We start from the raw sequence: 18,782 nt of genomic DNA on the forward strand, positions 1-18,782 counted from the left end.
TGGTTTCTTCTTCTCAGGAATCAACAGCTCTGATGATTGACTAAGACTTGAATTTTTCAACTTTGATTTTTTTTTTCTTTTTTGATGGGAAGAGGGCCTTTTCGGATGTAAAATTATATAGATGGCACATCTCCTCTTCTGTATCTCGTGGCAGTATTAGGGAAGGTAGAAGCAATTTTTTTTCTTTTAAAAAATCACCTTTTATGATCTGCCCTTTACAAATGGACCTTTGCTGATAAGAATCCTCATGATGTCCCCCCTAAACTTTAGAATATGCTAGATGTCCTACTAATGTTCTCCAGGGCTCGCTCGCCCCTTCTCATACACATACATTAAGCACATTTATACTATCCTCTCCCCCTTTTTAAAATTTCATGCATAGCCAGGGTTTTTGTGTGTGTCCTTACAAGGGGGGGAACGAGATAAGGAGTGAAGCGTTTATGTTGTACTCAGGCACAATCAAAAAGAATATTCCCCTACCATCTGAACGAAGTTCAAAAAGGCCACGGAATGAATCTTTAGGCTTTTGGCATTGCAAATAAAAATATAAAGAAGAGAGATTTATTTGGTATCTTGTTTCTGAAGAGGAGAAGAGAAGGCCGAGCCAGTCTGATGCTGAGACTCCAGTGGAGCTGTAATTGAGCCCGTAACCTCTTGATGTCTATATCAGAAAAACAGACATGAGCAGAGGGAACCGAAGAGAGGCAAACAAACCTGGTAGAGGAGAGGGAGCTCAGGGGGAGATTCGCAGAGAGAGGAGAGAGATTTAATTTATAGACATTTTAAAAACCGTAATTTCATTAGGATCTGTTCTTCCCTTTCTCTGAAGGGCAGCCCGGCAGACCGATAAGGCCGGCCCCTGTGCCCGGGATACGTGGCATGGTTGGGAGGGTGCAGGCTGGAGGCATCATCGCCAGCGCCCCAGGTTGGTTTCTTCTCTGCCCACTTTCTACTGGCTTTCTTATTTTGAAATTAAAAAGTCCCAGACGGCCAAAAGTCAGCCGTGGTTCTGGCTGCCTGGTGATCTCTCCTCTGGGTGCCACGCCGCTCTGCAAGTGGGTCTGTCTCCTGCCTGGGCGGTGGCATCTGCATGGCTCCCTTCAGTTGCAGGGCTGCCTTGGGTGTCAGCAGCAGGAGGCCACTGGGGGAGGGGGGCACCCCCACCTCGGCCCCCCTCAAGTTCACCAAGTTAAGTTGCTGCGGCTCTGAGGCCACAGCTTGGGGAAAAAAAGCTAAAGCCTGTCGTAAATTCTGCAAAAATTAATCAAGCGTTTAAGAGCTGCACGTTAACAAGGTTTTGCAGGCAAGCTGGGCCCTTCTCCTGTTCCCCCTGTTCAAAGTCCGGCAGAGTGAGGGGTGGCCTGGACAGTGTGAAGGGAAGGGGGAGGTTTTTTTTTTTTTTTTTTTTTTTTCTTAATTGGAATAATTGAGGACAACCAGGGAGAAGGAAGAAGAGGGATGGGTTTATTGAATAGAAATTCTCAAGTGCCCTTCTTCCATATTGTTGGAATTTTTTTCCCTTTTGGCCTGGATTTGTCCTATGTGTCTTTGGTGGAAAACACACGTAGAGAAAGAGAGTGAAGGTGGGGGGGGGGGGAGAGAGAGAGAGAGAGAGAGAGAGAGAGAGAGAGAGAGGATAGAGAGAGAGACAGGGACGCGTCGCTCCTTCGGAACTCATTATCATTCTTAATAAGTCTTAAGGAATAAGGAAGCGCATTGAGTGTAAATGCTGGGTAATCCTAACACTTCTCAAGGTGAGAGGAGTCTTGAGGACACAGAGAAAAGAGCCAGCAGAGGAGGGGGTGGCGGGGGGCAGAGGCCCTGGGGAAGTGGCAGGCCCAAGGTTTGGGAGGCTCAGCAGGAGGCCTGGAGGCTGGGATGGGGGGACCCCAAGATGTCCCAGGTGGAATGGGTTGTCTGAGATGACACATCTCAAAGATAGGGGGCCTTGCTCAGCGCAAGGAGCAGAGGTGACGGGAACAGCCCTGCCTTGGGTAGGGGGTGTGGGCAGGGACCACAGGGTTTTTTGCTTTCTCCTGGGTGTCATGTCTGCAAACAGCTTGGCTCCTGTCCCCTGGCCTCAAGTCCCTGGAGAAGACCCAGGTAGGGGTAGGGTTAGAGAAGGCTTGTCCCACCCCAGGCTTCCCCTTGCTGTCCCCTTGGGCTCCCCCAAAGTGGCCACTCTGGGAAGCAGGAGGGACAGAGTGGTGGCTAGAGCTCAGCTCTGGACACTAGGTGGCTAATAGGATCTGTGAGGTTCTCCAGAGCTGCAGCGGCTGCTGGCTTCCCCTCCGGCCCCGCTGGTGGGCTCCGCTGTGCGATGCCTCTGCTGGCTGGGCAGGCAGCCCTGGCGCACAGGAGGGAGGGCGCTGGCCCAGGGCATGGCACAGCTCCCGGGCCAGCCCTCCTAGTGACCAGCTTCCAGGCAAAGCGAGGATGAGGCCAGGGCAGCTCCCGGGTGAGGAGGCAGCGGTCAGGGACGCTTGCTGCCAGGACGACCGGAGTCCTGCCTGTGGTCTCCACCTGCTCCATCCGTGGCCACCTGGGTGTGAGGCACTGCTGAGCCCGGGTTTGGGGGGGTCTCTGGGCTGTGCTTCTTCCCTTCTTTTGAATTCATGTGCCCCCTTTGAGAATCCGCTTAATAAAAAAAATCTCATAAGCATAAATATTGCTTATACTTTGAGGGGTTTCGCAGATCTTATAAACCCAGTCTAAGGACTCTCTAGGGCCCCCTGCTCTGGTGGGCTTCTTTCCAATTCTCCAGGATGAGGCAGGGGGGCAGGAGAGAGGAGGCAAGATCGGTTCCCACCACTACTCCCACCTGCCTGCCTCTGTACTGGGAGAGGAGAGTGCTGTCAAACTGTCACCCAGGGGACCCCATAGGTGGATGGGGGCTAGCACTCAGGTTGCTCTGTGAAGAACCCCACCTGCTCAGGTAGTGATGCCCCACGCCAGGCCAAAGGCAGCTCTCCCAGTTCCCCTATCCATGGTAATGGATACATCCCCTTAATGGCAGAGCTCTTGGGCATGCGTAAGGGGATGTTCTGGATAAGAACATGCCCATATCCAGCTGATGATTCTAGGATGTTTGAGCAAGGGTCTTAGCCAAGGTCATGTTCCAACCTTGGATAGTTTGCTCTGTGGAGAGACGTCTGCATGGAGCATAGCACGATTCAGGTTGGACTTATCACAGTGTAAAAAAAAAATTTTTTTTTTAACTCTCTGTTTCTTTTGGAAAATAACTTCTGGGGAGCTTTTAAAGGGGATGTGTGGGAGTCAGAGGTGAAGGCTGGTGCCTGAGCCGTGGGAAGCCTGAGGGGAGAGCCCAGGGGGGATGGGTTAATGGCGGGTGGATTCTGCTTTTCTGTTGTTTAAGAGCAGTAATGGCCAAATTGCATGCCCTGCGTGTGCCTTGCTGATGAGATTTACCGAAAGGAAGCCTCGCTGCCTCTTTGCTGCTGGTCTCTGGGTGGGTGAGCGTGTGTGTGTGTGCGCGTGTGTGTGTGTGATCGTGCGCGTGTGTAAATGAGAAGAAGGGGTGGGGGAATGAGCTCTGCCAGGCTGGCACCCTTCCCCAGCACTAATTGCTGGCAGAGTACCCATGAGGGCTGTGCCAGCGTCTCCAGCTCCGCCCGCCCCCCTCGCCCCCGGGGAGCTCAGCTGTGCAGCTCGCTATGTGAGGGCCATTTCCGGGCCCACTCGTCCCCCACAGCTCCTTTGGGAACTTTGGGGAAATCTGATCCTTGGGGAGGCCATGGGTCAGGCCCTAGCATCTCTGGCTGGGGTTTAGGGGACAGGGTGAGACACGGGTGGCCCCGAGCTCCACTCAGGTCTGACTGTCCACTCCCCTACCCTTCTGTGAGCCCCACACTTAAGGTCTTGCGAGGCGTGGCCTGATAGGCTATGCGTCTGGGGACCCTGTTCTAGTTCTGGCTCTGCAGTAAATCACTGTGTGGCCTTAGGTGAGTCATTTTACCTTTCTGGGCCTCAGTTTCCCCTCTTGTCAAATGGCCTCTGACCCTACCACCCTCAGAGGGTTGTCCTAATGGTTGGCTGGACTCTTAGCTATGAAAGTCCTTTGAAAGTAATTAAACGTAACGAAGAATTCATCATGATTGGCATCGCCAAGCGCAAGGTGACCCCAAGGTCAGGGGAGCCAGTTTTTGTGTCATATGGTATCGGTCTCAAAGGGGACCCCTGTGGATTCCATTCCAGAAAGCCATGGACCTGGGCATCGCGTGTAGTGCTGGGGTTACATTTTTGTGTCAGGTTGCAGGTTGGTTCTGTTATCATTGGGAACTTGGGGCTGAATTTGGGGGCTGCCTTTCAGGCAGAATGAGGGATCACATTCAGGTTATGGGGTGTGCTTTGCTGTTTTGTGCCTCTGGAGCCAACAGGTTCATTTGAGGAGCTGTATGTAGTGTAGATGGTGCATTCTGGAGCGAGTTAGCTGGGGATCAAAATCGTGTGACCCTCCGTCAGTGACTTAACTGGCCTGTACCTCATCTGTGAAATGGGCATAGCAGTACCTACCTCGCGGGGCTGATGTGAGAGTTACAGGAGCTAAGACATGTGAAATGTTAGGACCAAATGTCTGTGTGTGTTACAGACCCATGCGGGAGAGGACACAGAAGCACTTGTGGCTTATCAGAGATTGCCATGGAGAGGGGAACCGGGAGAGCTTGCTCTCTGTCTGTCTGGAGCTGGGCCCCTGTGCCACGTGCAGGATGACGTGGTATTGCATAGAAATTCTGCATTTTGTCTTTTACCTCTCTGGCCTGCCTGGGGTCCTCCTGGTATTTTTGCTGCTGGGTCCGGAGGGGATGAGAATGAAGACTCTGCCCACATGTGGAGTCAGTCCCTCAAGTGGGGCAGGGGCCATTGTTCTTTCTTTCCCACACTGGCCAGGCCAAGCGTTCCTGGAGCTTGGTGGGGTGAGGTGGGTCATGATGGGAGCTGTTTGGGACAGAAGGCCAAGGTGGGGTAGGGTGAGGGCAGATCCTGGAAACTGGCCCAAGGCGCTGGTAGCCTCTGCCTGTGTGAGCTGAATTCTGGGTGTTGGCAATCCCAGAGTCGTGCCCATGAGGGTGCCTTGCAGATGGAGGCTGTGTGGCTGGCAGAGGGAGCAGTGCGTGGGATCAGGAGCCAGGCTGAGCTGAAGGCGAACTATGTTTCCCCCACTTGGACAGATTCATTCCTCGAATCCTTTGTTTCTGCATCTGTAAAATGGGACTTGGAATTCCCGCCACATGGACCATGAGGATTAGATGAGAGGATCCCAGCTGACATTTGCTGAGGTTCCACTTTGAGCTTTATTTCACGGAACGCATACAGCCAGTGAGCAGCACACAGCAGGGGCACAGGACGAGGATGAAGCAGCCAGCGTGGGCTGAGCCTCAGCTGGTCTTGGCCTGAACTAATCACGGAGGCTCAGGGCTTAGCCAAGGGGCAGAGGACCACGGTTGTCCCTTTAGCCCCTGACATGGATGGAGCTGAGGTTTCCCACCTGGCCCGGGGGTGAGTGCTGCCCCGGCCTGGGTGGAGGGCCAGGAGACAGGCAGGGCAGAGCCAGGAGAAGAGGCAGAGGTGGGCTGGAGGCAGTGACCTAAGGAAGCAAGGGCATGAGGCCGTGAAGCGGGGGGCACTGGAGGGGCGAGGGGCACTTATGGAAGATGAGGTGTATGAAACTCCATCGGCCTCTCCCATTTCACTGCGCTATGCCAAAACACTCCGGTTCTTGTTTCACTATCTGAGATCTGGGAGCAGGTTAATTTCCATGACGAACTCCAGGCCACGTGCTTGGAGGATTTATCTAATTAAATGGATGCTTTTTTCTAAGAAAGAAATGAAGAAAGGGAGGGAGGGAAGGAAAGAGAAAGGAAAGGAAAGAAGGAAGAAAGGAAGGAAAAAGATGAGAAAGAAGGAAAGAAAGGAAGAGAAGGATAAGGAAAAGAGAAAGAAAGGAAAAGAATGAGAGGAAGGGAGGAAAAGAAGGAAAGAAGGAAGAAAAAGAAAGAGAGAGAGAAGGAAAGAAAGGAAGAGAAAGAAAGAGAAAGAGAGGAAGGAAGGAAGGAAGGAGGAAGGACGGAAGGAAGGAAGGAAGGGAAGGAAGGAAGGAAAGGAAGGGAAGGAAGGAAGGAAAGAAGGAAGGAAGTAAGAAAGGAAGGAAGGGAGAGAAAGGCAAGAAGGCAGGCAGGCAGAGAAGTTGGAGGCTGACTGATAATTTTTGAAAGGCCATGAAGGAGTGGAGGAGAGGGCCTACCAACTAAGGTGGGGGTCCTCCTGGCAGGTCATGCTCCTGTCTTTAGATGCTTTATTTCCAAAATAGCTCTTGGGGCCGGGTGCAGTGGTTCACGCTTGTACTACCAGCACTTTGGGAGACCAAGGCGTGTGGATCACTTGAGGTCAGGAGTTCGAGACCAACCTGGCCAACATGGTGAAACCCCATCTCTACCGAAAATACAAAAAAATTGGCCAGGTGTGGTAGTGGGCGCCTGTAGTCCCAGCTACTCAGGAGGCTGAGGTAGGAGAATTATTTGAACCCGGATGGCGGAGGTTGCAGTGAACTGAGATCATACCACTGCACTTCAGCCTGGGCAATAGAGCGAGACTCGCTCTGAAAAAAAACAACAAAACAAAACAAAATAGCTCTTGGGCTAGGAGGTAGGGAGATAGCTGGAGGGTGTGGGGTCTGTACCATCTCATACAGCAGCCATTAGCCCACATGGCAATTTAAATTACATTTAAAGTTTGGTTCTTCTGTGAACGAGGCACATTTCAGCCATGTGCGGCTGGAGCTCCTGCGCTGGGCAGCTCAGACGGGTCATTTCAATCATCATAGGAAGTTCTGTTGGAAGCTTCCCTCCGAGGGATGCTTCCCTCAAGCTGGGGTTAAATGGAGGAGCCCCCATGGGACAGTGATAGAGGTGGAGAGTGGGGGCACACCCAGCTGTCGTGAGGGCTCCCAAGGCCAAGACCTCTGTGGTGCCAGGACATCATCTCTTTTGATTCTACCACAGGTTTCCTCTCTCCCAGGGCAGGGCGAGATGGCCGGTCTAGAGTGAGGCAGAACGGGGTTTACGCCCTTCTTTTCTCACTTAGGACCTTTGTGACCTTGGGCCCAGGTCTTACCTCCCTGGTCCTGTGGAATTGGGCAGACAGTCAGCAGTGCCGCCTCGCTTGGTTCTTGTGATCATTAACGGAGGTGGCGCGGAAAGCACTTGGAAGTGTGAGGACACAGGGTGAGCACTTGAAAAATGGGGACCACCATTGCTATCTTGATGATTATAACTGTAAATTTTTTTTTTTTTTTTGAGACGGAGTCTTGCTTTTTCACCCAGGCTGGAGTGCAGTGGCACGATCTAGGCTTATTGCAACCTCCGCCTCCCAGGTTCAAGCAGTTCTCCTGCCTCAGCCTCCCGAGTAGCTGGGATCACAGGTGTGCGTCACCATGCCAGGCTAATTTTATATTTTTAGTAGAGACGGGGTTTCACCATGTTGGTCAGGCTGGTCTCGAACTCCCAAAGCACTAGCCCTCCCAAAGCACTAGGATTACAGGTGTGAGCCACCACAACCGGCCGATATTATTTTCATAAAGATTATTGAAGAGTGTTTGGGCCTGCAGAGTTCTTCAGGACGCTCTCCCAGCAAATGTGGATTTATCCATAGTTGACCCTTTCCAGATTTAGTTTCAGTGACCCCCACCCCCCATATCCTTTCCTTCTGGAGACCTGATTTGGATTTCTTCTTTCCATCCCTCCTTTCTTTGGGCAAAAGGAAGACTTGGAACTGCCCTGGAATGAACTCTTCCAGGCCCTTCCTCTTGGGAGGTAGAGCCTCTGTCTCTCCCAACACATAGAAGTGTGCCCATGTGCACACGTACACACACGTACACACACACACTCACACACTTCTCCACCAGCCTAGCTGTTAAAAATAAATAAGTCAAACCCAAAGTATTAAAGCAGGGGTGCCGGGCGTGGTGGCTCAAGCCTGTAATCCCAGCACTTTGGGAGGCCGAGACGGGCGGATCACGAGGTCAGGAGATCGAGACCATCCTGGCTAACACAGTGAAACCCCGTCTCTACTAAAAAATACAAAAAAACTAGCCGGGCGAGGTGGCGGGCGCCTGTAGTCCCAGCTACTCGGGAGGCTGAGGCAGGAGAATGGCGTGAACCCGGGAGGCAGAGCTTGCAGTGAGCTGAGATCCGGCCACTGCACTCCAGCCTGGGCGACAGAGCAAGACTCCGTCTCAAAAAAAAAAAAAAAAAAAAAGGCAGGGGTGAGCAGATGTGGCCCTGGCAGGGCTGGCTGGGTTGTCTGGAGGCAGGGGTGGCCGGTGGCCCCGGGAGGGCTGTGTGCGTTGATTCCCGGACATTGCCCAGCGCCCTGTGTGCTAATGTGAAGCTGAAAAGTCCCCTGCATTGTGCCGGCTCCTTTCCCCGTGAAAAGGCAATTGAGTCAGTGAGTTCCAAATGGATTGGAGCTGACAGTAAATGAGAATTTGGCAGTGGGTAGAAAACAAGCTTCCCCCACCCTCCACCCAACACACACTCCCTCATCCCTCCCTCAACTCCCAGTGCTTGTTTGGTTTTGAGAGGGATTTTGCAAAGAATTATGATTTCTTTTTGCACATATCAAACATTATCAGCAGGGGTTGTGCCCCAGCCTGCCCCCCTCCCAGGGATGGCCCAGCCCCCTCCCTCAGGTGACCAGGCCCACTCCCCTTGCCGCCTCGGTGGCTCTGCCAGCGATCCCGAACGAGTTAAGGGCTGAATCAACTCTAGACCCAGCTGTACATTTTACTCTGGGTTCCTGAATGAAGTGATGTGCTGTGCTCAGCACGATTGGAGACTGTCTGTCCCGGGTGACCCACCCGGCCCCCACCCTGCTGGGCTCCACCAGCTTTTATGGGACCTGCTGCTGGGTCCCAGGACCTTGTCCCTGGCAGCTGGGGAGCCGGTGGCTCATGCTGTGGGGGCTTGTCTGGCGTCCTCCCCATGTCCAGCCTGCTCTTAGAGACCTATTTTAATTTTAAAAGAAAGAGTACACCATTTTAAGTTGGTCTTATCCCTGATTTGTAAGGAAGGCTTGCAGTGTTGAGGGTTCATGGATGCCAAGGGCCCTGCCGCCATCATTCTGCATTCCACAGTGTCCACACCAGTACATTAGTCAGTAGATACTTACTAGTACCAGGCCCTCTTGCCAATGGCCCCATGTCCCTAGACCTCCCCGCTTAATTATTCCCAGGAGCCACAGGGAGGGAAACACAGCTTCTTTGCTGATACCCCTCCAGGCATGCTCCTCATTTGTGACGTAGCAACTCTTTAGCCTGACCAGCCTGTCTCCATAGAGGGGTAGCGTCTTTCCTATTCCTGTAGGGCAAGAGGCATGGAGATGCCCTTGTTTTGGCAGAATTACAAGCTGCTCCTGGGGGGTGTCTGTGCCCCCAGTGGCTAGGGAGGTCCCTCAGGGGCCTCTTTCTGGAAAAGGCTGGTGGAGTCTGCTTGTTTTGGGAGCTATGCTGGGAGGATAGTGGTAAAGTCCTCGGCTCAAATCCCTGGTCTCTCCTTATTGGGACTCTGACTTTGGAATATTGTGGGCTCTTTGGAGCCTCAGCTTTCTCACTTGTAAAAGAGGGTTCGCGATAGCACCTATCCCATGGGGTTGCTGTGAGGATTAAATGAAATGACGCTGGAAAGGCACCTGGCACGTGGTGACAAGGGGTAGCTATTGTTGCTACTGGTACTGTCTCTATTCCACCCTCCCCATCTGGCAACATGAAGACAGTAAGGCAGAGGGCTCCCTGTGTTTGAGCTCCAGAGACCCCCAAGGCCAGGCTGAAGCCCCAACCCAGAGGCTGTGGCCACCACAAGTCTGTTGCAGCATGTTTGCCAATAGCAAGGCAAACGTGTCCGCCCAGTACAGAGCCCTCGAGGGAGCAGGGAAAGGCTTGCAGTGCCCAGGGCTGAGCTGTTAGACGTTCAGGTGGCAGTCCCTGGGCTGTGGCCTGGACTGCCTGCCCGGGGAGGAGCTGACTCCCAAGCACTGGTGCCATCTTGGTTCTCCTTGGCCTCTCCTCGCAGACAGGACTGTGGCCCTTGCCCTCCCCCGGGAACAGGTGGCCTTTGCAGCCTGGCACCTGTTCCCAGAGGGTGGCTGCCAAGAAGCCACAAACCCAGGGATCTCCCTGCGTGTACTCCGAGTCATTGCACGAGGCCTGTGTGCTGCCTGGAGGAGCTGGCCTGGGCCTGTGCTAGTGGAGAAGGTCGGAGGAGGAGCTTCTCTCCTCCAAGGGCCCCCTCCTCGCCCTTCAGGCGAGTCACAGGAGAGCCGGGGCCAGCCTCCTGAGGTCTGTGTGCTGGGGGTTTGTTGGGGTGGGACGAGGAGGGGAGGGGAGAGACGGGTGAAGGATGTGAATGAAGTTGGAGAGGGGGTGCAGGAGAAGGGTCTTGCCTCTGTCCTTAAGGGGCAGCAAGGAAGCTGAGTTGATTTTACATTTTCATTTTATTAAAAGAGAAAGGAAACAGACATTTACTGAGGGCCGACCGTGTGTCAGGTGCTGTGCTGTGACTTTCTGTGGGATTGAAAGATACAAGGCAAGCAGTGGTTCGATTCCCATTGAACCTGGCAGGAAATGAGGCTCTGAGAGGTTCAGTCACTTGCCTGAGTTCACCCAGCTCGTTAATGGAGAGCGAGGGTTCCAACGCTGGTTGATCTGACTCTGAAATGCACGTTTTTCCCTATGCACTGGAAAAATAGAACCATATTTTAAACAGCTTTTGAAAATAGATCAAAGGGGAAAAAATGCACCCCTAACTTAACTATCATGAGACGACATTGTTTAGTATCTGGTGTATTTCTGTCTAGTGTTTTTCCCCCGTTTGGTGACTGTATATATTTATTAAACATGTATTTTACATAACTATAATCATAAAAGAATATGGTTTTGGTTGAGACTTTGGACGAGGTAGGAGGGTCGCCTGAGTTGGGACCACCAGGGAGGGATTGATTCTTGGCAAAATGGAAACCTGGTTTTGGCTCTGAGCCATCTTTTCGGTAATGAGGTGCCTGAAACTGCATTGGAGAAGGCAGACTGGGTGAATGGAGAGGCAGGCGAGCCCCCAGTGTTCTCTCCTGGGTAGCTTTTGCTCAGTTAACTGGTAGAATTTTCCTTTTAACTCACTTCCTTCTTGCTTTTGACAAATGGGAATATTTGTGCCATTTTCCCGAATGACCTCCTCTCCTTGGGGTAATGAGAAAATGAAAGTCTTTGCTAAGTGCTTTGAGATATTCAGATATAAAAATGGAGAGCAGAGCGTTGTCATGGGCCTTCTGCTGCCAGGGCGCTTTATAAGGAGGAAGTGCAGTTTGTGTGGAGTGAAGGTCACCGTGAGGGTGAGGGCTCTTGCTGGAGCCCATGTCTCTCTGGGCACAAGGGCCAGGGCACTCGTGGCCCGGCTCAGGGTGGGCGGGGCGTTGGTGGAGCCTCTGCCCATCTTCCAGGTACACATTCCCAGGCCAGATCCCCAAGGGCCGGGTGATCGGGGTCACTCAGGCAAAGCCCCCACCTTGGCTGGAATCTTGCAGATAAATGATTCAATTCCGAGAGAGGTCTCCCCTTCTGACTTCATAGGATCTGCCCAGGAATATCACAACGGAATAAATAAGGTGTCACCTGTACAAATTATCATCCCAAGGATGGTTTCGAAACACGGAAAAATGTTTATTATATGAGTGAAAAAATATACCAAATGCCAAGTGCTGTAAATGCCGCGAGAGAAACTATATAAAAATCCAAATGCTTCTGTAGAAGGCTTGAAAGGTGATCCTCCAAAATGAAAATTATAGCGTTAGGGTGGTGGGACTACGGTGATTTGTTTTTTATTTCACAACATTTTATTTAAATTCTCCCCCCTATGATTAAAAACCAACAAAGCCAACGTGTCGGCCCGGCAGGGAGCCCTGGCAAGGGGGAGGGGGCGGGGCAGCGCCAGGCGAGAGGGCGCCTGCACCCACGGCCCCCGCAGGGCGCTGAGCTCACCGGCTGTGCCAGCCACAGAAACCTATGAGATCTCGAGAAGCTGAGGCGTATCGGTGACTCAGCCTTCGTGTTGTGCTGTGCAACAATAGCTTTTGTCCTTTACCCAAAACCCTAGGCCAGTGTACTAAAAAAAAAAAAAAATTATAAAATTATGAGATAGTTTGTACTTTCCTCACCAGCCGGTGCCAGCTTCGGGTGCTTTATTTATTCAAGGTGGGGAGGCAGGGAAGACGGGGTGGGGCTCGGGGGGAGACAGAAAGGAAAAGAAAAACAAGGTAAGACTCAGACAAGGCCCAAGAAATGTTTGAACCTCACCAACAAACTTTCTTTTGTTTCACCAGTGGGAAGGAAAAAATAAACGTGAACCAAAGAAAACTCCCTACGTTTAGCACGTGGAGGTGATTCCTTCGCTTCTTGCAGGGGTCTTGCCCTGTTGTTTACAGGCCAGGAGAGCTATTCGTGATGCCTACCTCTGGGGTAGGATGTGATGGGAGGTGGGATTCAGGGCCCAGGGAGAAGGGGCTGCAGCCAGCGGCCAGGCTGGGAGCAGAGACCTCCAGGCAGGTCCCTGGTGTTCTGGGCAGTCACTCCCAACTGTCAACACCCTTTGCTTGCACTTCCACTGGGGTTAAAGAAGATTCTTCCCTCCCAGTGACCCAGAAGCCGCTCTCTGCCAGGCGGACTTGGAATTCCATGTGGATCAGGAGGAAGGACGCGTTTGCCTTGGAACAGTTTGGATGGGAGCTCTCTCCTCCTCGTGTCCACTGGAAGACATTTTAGGAATCAGATTCAGGAAGAAAGACCGGGAGAGGGGAGTTGGGAATGGGTGTGTGTGAGATCGTGTGTTGTTTTGTGTGTGTGAGATTGTGTTCGGGTGTAAATCGTTTTGCATGTGATTGTGTCTGAGATTGTGTGAGTGACTGTGTTTGAGACTGTGATTGTGAGACTGCATGTGAGATTGTGTGATTCTGTATGAGATTGTATGAGGATGTGTGAGATTGTAAGAGTGATTGTGTATGAGATTGTTTTTGAGGTTGTGTGAGATGGAGTGTGAGATTGTGTGTGGCTGTGTGGGAGTGTGTGCTTGTGTGTGACATTTTGTGTGGGGTTGTGTGAGATTGTGAGATTTTTGTGGGAGATGCTGTGTGAGATTGTGTGATTGTGTGTGAGATTGTGATTGTGGTTGTGTGTGAGAGTGTCTGATTGTGTGTGAGATTGTAAGATAGTGTGAGATGGTGTGTGAGATTGTGTGTGCTTTGTGTGAGATTTTGTGTGAAATTGTGATTGTGAGATTGAGATGGTGTGTGACTATGAGATTGTGTTAGTGTGTGAGATTTTGTGTGAAATTGTATGATTATGTGTGAGATTGTATGAGTGAGTGTATATGAGACTGTGCGAGATTGTGTATGCGACTGTGTGTGAGATTGTATGTGGCTGTGACATAGTGTGAAATGGTGTGGAAGATTGTGTGTGCCTGTGTGTGAGATTTTGTGTGAAATTGTGTGATTGTGTGAGATCGTGAGTGATTGTATATGAGAGTGTGTGTGAGATTGTGTGTGGCTGTGAGATTGTGTGAGTGGCTGTATATAAGATTTGTGTGAGTTTATGTGGATTGTGTGAGTGGGTGTGTATGGGATTGTGTGTGATTATAACATGGTGTGTGGTTTTGCGTGTGATTTTGTATGAGATGGTGTGTGTGAGATTGTGTGTGAGATGGTGTGTGGTTGTGTGTGAAAAAGAGTGTAAGTGGTTGTGCATGAGATTGTGTTTGTGTGTGTGGTTGTGTTTTTGTGTGTCGCTTCTTTCCCCCTGGTTGTAGTAGCCGGGCAGAGTAAAATTTACGGGGTCTTCCATCTGTTTTTCGCGTTTCGCTTGGTCCCCTGCCCCAGGCCTGCCCTCAGTGAGACTGTGCTGTGGCCGAATCCAGGGCTGAACGACGATTCTTCCTTCTGCGTGAGATCAGAGGATTTTGTGGGAATGATGCGGTGGTTTGACCAGTAAGAGAAAAGATGAAGGGTAAAGTCACAGAGGTCAGAGGTGGCCTGGCCCAGGACTCGGACGCCCCTCTCCATGGTCCTCACAGGGGTCCCAACCCTTTGGTCTTTGTCCTGTCCTCAGACACAGATTCCCAGCTGAGCTTCTGAGGCTCAGGTGGGCTCAGAGGCACCTGCGTGATCGTTCCATCATCATGACCCTTCCTGTGAAGAAGGCAGCTCACAGGTTATTGTCCTGGTTTACAGGTGGGAAAACTGAGGCCCAGAGGGAGGTTGCTTGGCGCCGCAGGCCCTACAGCTAGTCAGTGACGGATCTGGAACTAGGACCCAGTCTTTGAGCCATTTGGAAACACGATCATCTTTCCCACCGGCTCAGGGTGAGGCTGGCCAGTTCCAGACGTGGAATGGTGCTTCCTCTAGTTGTGGGAAGTAAAGGGACCCTCCTGGGGGATCAGATGGTGGGGCTGTGTGTAAGGCTGACTGGTTTTAGGGACTGCCTCTGTTGAAGAAAGAGCACTGGATGGTGAGAAGGTGAGGTGGTTCTAGCCCCATCTCCATCACTGGCAGGCAGCCACCTCCCAAAGTGAGCGAGAGGGCTGGTCCCCACGGAGCCGCCACCCCTTCCCACTTCAGGATGGCTGGAGCTTCTTGCCACTGTCTGGAGTCCGCAGCTGTGCCATGCAGCCAACCCTCCCCCACAACCTGTCAAACCAGAGATGCCAGTTTCCCCAGGACTCCCAGGAGCTCCCGCCCCTAGCTGGTACTAGGGAGAGCCTTTGCAGGCTCGGTGGGCAGTGCCCCCAACCCATGCCCCGTGCACCTGCTTATTGATCACTACGTGTCTGGATGTGTCTCGTGTCAGAGCCCTCTGGTGTGAACTTGCTGAGTACTGAGAGGCCGAGACATGAGACAATCACAAGCAGGGGAGAGAAGTGGTACCCTGTGACAAGAGGCAGCTGTGGAGAAAGGGGCAGGCTCCATGCCTGGGGTGAGCGCCATCTGGGCAGGAGGCCTGGCTTCCAGCTGTGGGGGCTTGGGAAGGGCAGAGCCTGGGAGGGATGATTTTGAAGCCACTACTATGGAGATTAAGGGGATGAGAATGTAAATCTCAAGTAAAAAGGTAATTGAATGTAATAGCAAACACTGCTCGCTCTATGTTAATTTTAGCTCTTCCCCTGGATACAAGACGCTGTATTAGTGTTTTATTACCATTTTGTTTGCACTAATAAAATAGTAAAATTTATTTCAAGGAAGTTGAAGGATGGTTTTACAATGCAAATTTGAAGAAATTGGACTTTTCATTTATGCCTCTGCTATTTTAAACCCTGACGGGTGTAAATTAGCTACAGGGACCGAGCAGACCCCACTGATGGGGACTTGGGAGGCGGGAGCCCTGGCAGAGGTTCCAGACGAGCTCAGGGCAGAAAGCAGACAGTATCACACGGAGAGGCTGGAGCGGGAGGGTACTTGGGGGCCTGATTGGGTGGGACGGGACGATGGTTGAGAGTGTGTCAGGCATGAACGAGTCTGGGTGTAGGAGGGCATGTCACACACAGAGCTGGCAGAGAGATACACATGGCCACAGACCTCAGGGCTTCATCTTTCCTCTTGGCCCTTTGGCCTCCTTCTTGTGCTGACATCGGGCCTCTGTTAACCTGGTGAACCCCTAAGGGTAACTGAGCAGCCCTACACTCTGTGCCTAGAGAGGGCAAGTCGACCAACTGCTCTGCTCCCGTTCACACCCGTCCCCTTGAAAGGGGCTGAAGATTGAAGAGATCATCGGAGCATGGAGGAGAGACCTTGAGCCAAAAAGGAACCAGGGAAAAAGACCTAGGCCAGAAACTAGCCCAGCTGAGGTCCCACCTTCTCCTTCTCCCTTCCAACCCAGGCATCCTGGAGAAACTGGGGCAGGACTTTCTCAATCCCCCGGCATGCCTTCATATTGAGCCCAATGGTCCCAGATATTGTAGTGTCCATGAATCCAAAAGCTAGAGGACTGAATTTTTAAAAAAAATCAAGTCATCTGAATCTGAGGGAACTGGATGATGGTTACAGGTAGGCGGAGAAGGGAACGAAAGGGGTGATAGGAGAGTTTCATTTTGAGTTTTGGGTGAAGAATTCAGGTTGGATCTTGTTTTATCCAAACCGGTTTGTTTATCTCTGAAAAATTATCGGCAGCAATGGCCCAAAGCGATGTACTGGGGGCCTGGCTTCCAAAGGGTAGGGAACCGAACAAGTGTTCTAATGTCTGGCGGAGTCTGCCGTGTGTACTGCCCAGGGTTTTCTGGCCGACTGCCTGGTGCGGGGGAACTGGTGAGCCGGTGTCGCCAGTTTCCAGCCCCAACCCGAGGTCTGGTGAGGTTTTCTCGGTGTGTTCTGTCTCCCTGTTTGGGTGTTGTGTGCGTGTTTAATGCAAAGATTCAAACTGTTGATTCTGGCAGGGCCAGAGTGGAGAGACTGGAGGAGTCTGGAAGAGAAGCTGGAATAGAGATGCTTGCAGGAGACACGTGGGGATTCATTCTCTTGTCTGTAAGACCATGGGAGCTCTGAGTATCAGGACTGTGCTTGTGGGTTGCAGGGAACTTGGCACTGGGACAGAGGAGGGAGGGCTCAGGCTTCCAGCCTCTCCTGGTGGTTTCTCTAGGCCTATAGGGTCACATTTGGGGAAGAGAGGGGTCTGCGTTGACTCAGGCGGTTGGAGATACCCAAGGGTGAGGCCAGTCTCCAGTGGCGGAGCCAGCGCTCTGTGTGGTTATTAATGGAGCAAAAAAAAATTCTCCATCTGGGTCTCCTGGCGATCCTTTTGGATCAGGGGACTGTGGATGGGATTTCTTGGGATCACGGGGCTAAAAGAATGTGCAGAAGGCAAAGGACTCCAAACCCAGCTCCGCAACAGGCCAGGAACTCCTTCTTTTCCTCTATAGACTGCACAGGAGGCCCTGGTGGTGGATTTTTTCCAAATCCCTAATCTCAGGGACAGAGAGGGAGGCCCTGAACTTGGCCCCAGCCAAGGCCAGGGCAGATTTGACAGTGTGCTGCCGAAAGCAGTCAGAGTTGAGAACATTTAAAAGTGGCGCGTTGTTTAGGTTTCGAAATGGTTCCCGATTCTCCGAGAGTCAGGAGATGTACCGTGTATACCCAAGGATTTAGCGACGGTGTCAGGTCGGGGGGTACACTCCGGGTGGATTTCCAACCAAAACTCTAATTACATCCCTAAGCAGACAGAAATGGGAAAAGAGGATTAGTGCAGCGCCCCTCGTGGGCCTGGCGGTGGAGGACCCCAGGAGCACCTGGCCTCTGTGCAGGCACCTGCCCACTCCCTCAGGTCCCAGCTCTGTGCTGGGGTCCGAGTTAAGGAGGTGTGCCCCGCACCACCCCAGGAAGCTGCTAGGACCTTCAGACACTTCTTTATCTACTCGTCTGCTCTGAACTCTCCCCAACCCATCTCCGGAGAGGTGAGGCCCCTCTGAGCAGCGACAGGGCTGCTCCCACCCTGTGGCCTCTTCTCAACACATGTCAGCCCCAGCCCAGAGAAGGAAGCTCTATTTTGAGTGATTTGGCTTTCTTTTTGACATAGGGTGTGTGTGTGTGAGCTGGGGACAGGGTAACTTGCAAGCACACACACAGACTGCTGTCGGGTCTGACCACAGCAGGCCCTGGAGACCTTGTCCTGCTTGGCTTGGGGGAGCCTGTTGCCCGGTCCGTGCGTGCCCCCAGCCAAGTATCCTGAGAAGCTAGAAGGCCAAGGCCTTCTGCCTGCAAGACTCTGACCCTTCCTGTCACCATGTTCAGCCCCCAGGGTGTGTGAGACCCCTGAGGATTCGGAACCCCCGCTCGCCCGTTTCCTTCCCGAGTCCCACTGTCCTGCACCTGTCAGCTGTCTCACTGACTGTCTGGCTTGGCTGCCACCCATCCGATCCCTCCCAGGCCAGCTCCACCCCCGCCCCTTCCCCCAGCCCACACTCCCTCCCTTCCTGTCTCTGCCCACGTCTGTCTCTACCTGCCCGTTGCCGGCACACCTGAAGATCCGAGGCTGCCTAACGGAGTGTGGGGATGGTTCAGGGTGTTTACCAGACAGCTGGGATAAGGTATTAAATCCTGCTGCTGTCTTCCCAGGGCCAGGTTCCTCAGATGGTTTTCCAAATCCCTAATCTCAGTGCCCACATCCCTGCCCAGCCTATGTTTGATGGGAGCTTTCCTTTCTGATTGAAGCTGTACCCAGCAGGATCTGTCGTGGGCTTGGGTCTGGGTTCCCACCGGTGCTCGATGACACGGGCATCCAGCCCCTTCCTCTCTGTGGTCCTTCCTTCCTCCCCTCCTTCCTTTCCTTGGGAATCTTAGTGAGTGGGGGCCAGGATTCTGACACCAGGTGTTCTAGAGCCTTCAGGAGTCCCCATCCTCCACCATGTTCATGAGGCCACCTGCTGTAATGGCAGGGGGGGGTCCCAGATTGGGCTTTAAGTCAGAAGGAGGGTACAGAGGTGAGAAGGAGCAGGCCAGGAGCAGCCCTTGCTGAGCCCACCTATACAGCTCTTCATGCTCAAAGGAAAAGTGACCAATGTGGGGTTCTGCCCTGGGAGAGAGTCTGTAAAGTAAACCTGTTCCTTTACAGTGTCTCTGCCTTGGCTTAGGAGATGACAGCTTTAGGGAGGAGGCATGCGCCTGTCTGGCACTCAGGTGGACACCCTGCCCTCGTTCAACTGGCCAAGCTTCTGGGATCACAGCAGAGCCCACGTGCTCCCCAG

Source organism: Chlorocebus sabaeus, chromosome 20 (assembly GCF_047675955.1).
Source record: "Chlorocebus sabaeus isolate Y175 chromosome 20, mChlSab1.0.hap1, whole genome shotgun sequence".
Taxonomy (NCBI): Eukaryota; Metazoa; Chordata; class Mammalia; order Primates; family Cercopithecidae; genus Chlorocebus; species Chlorocebus sabaeus.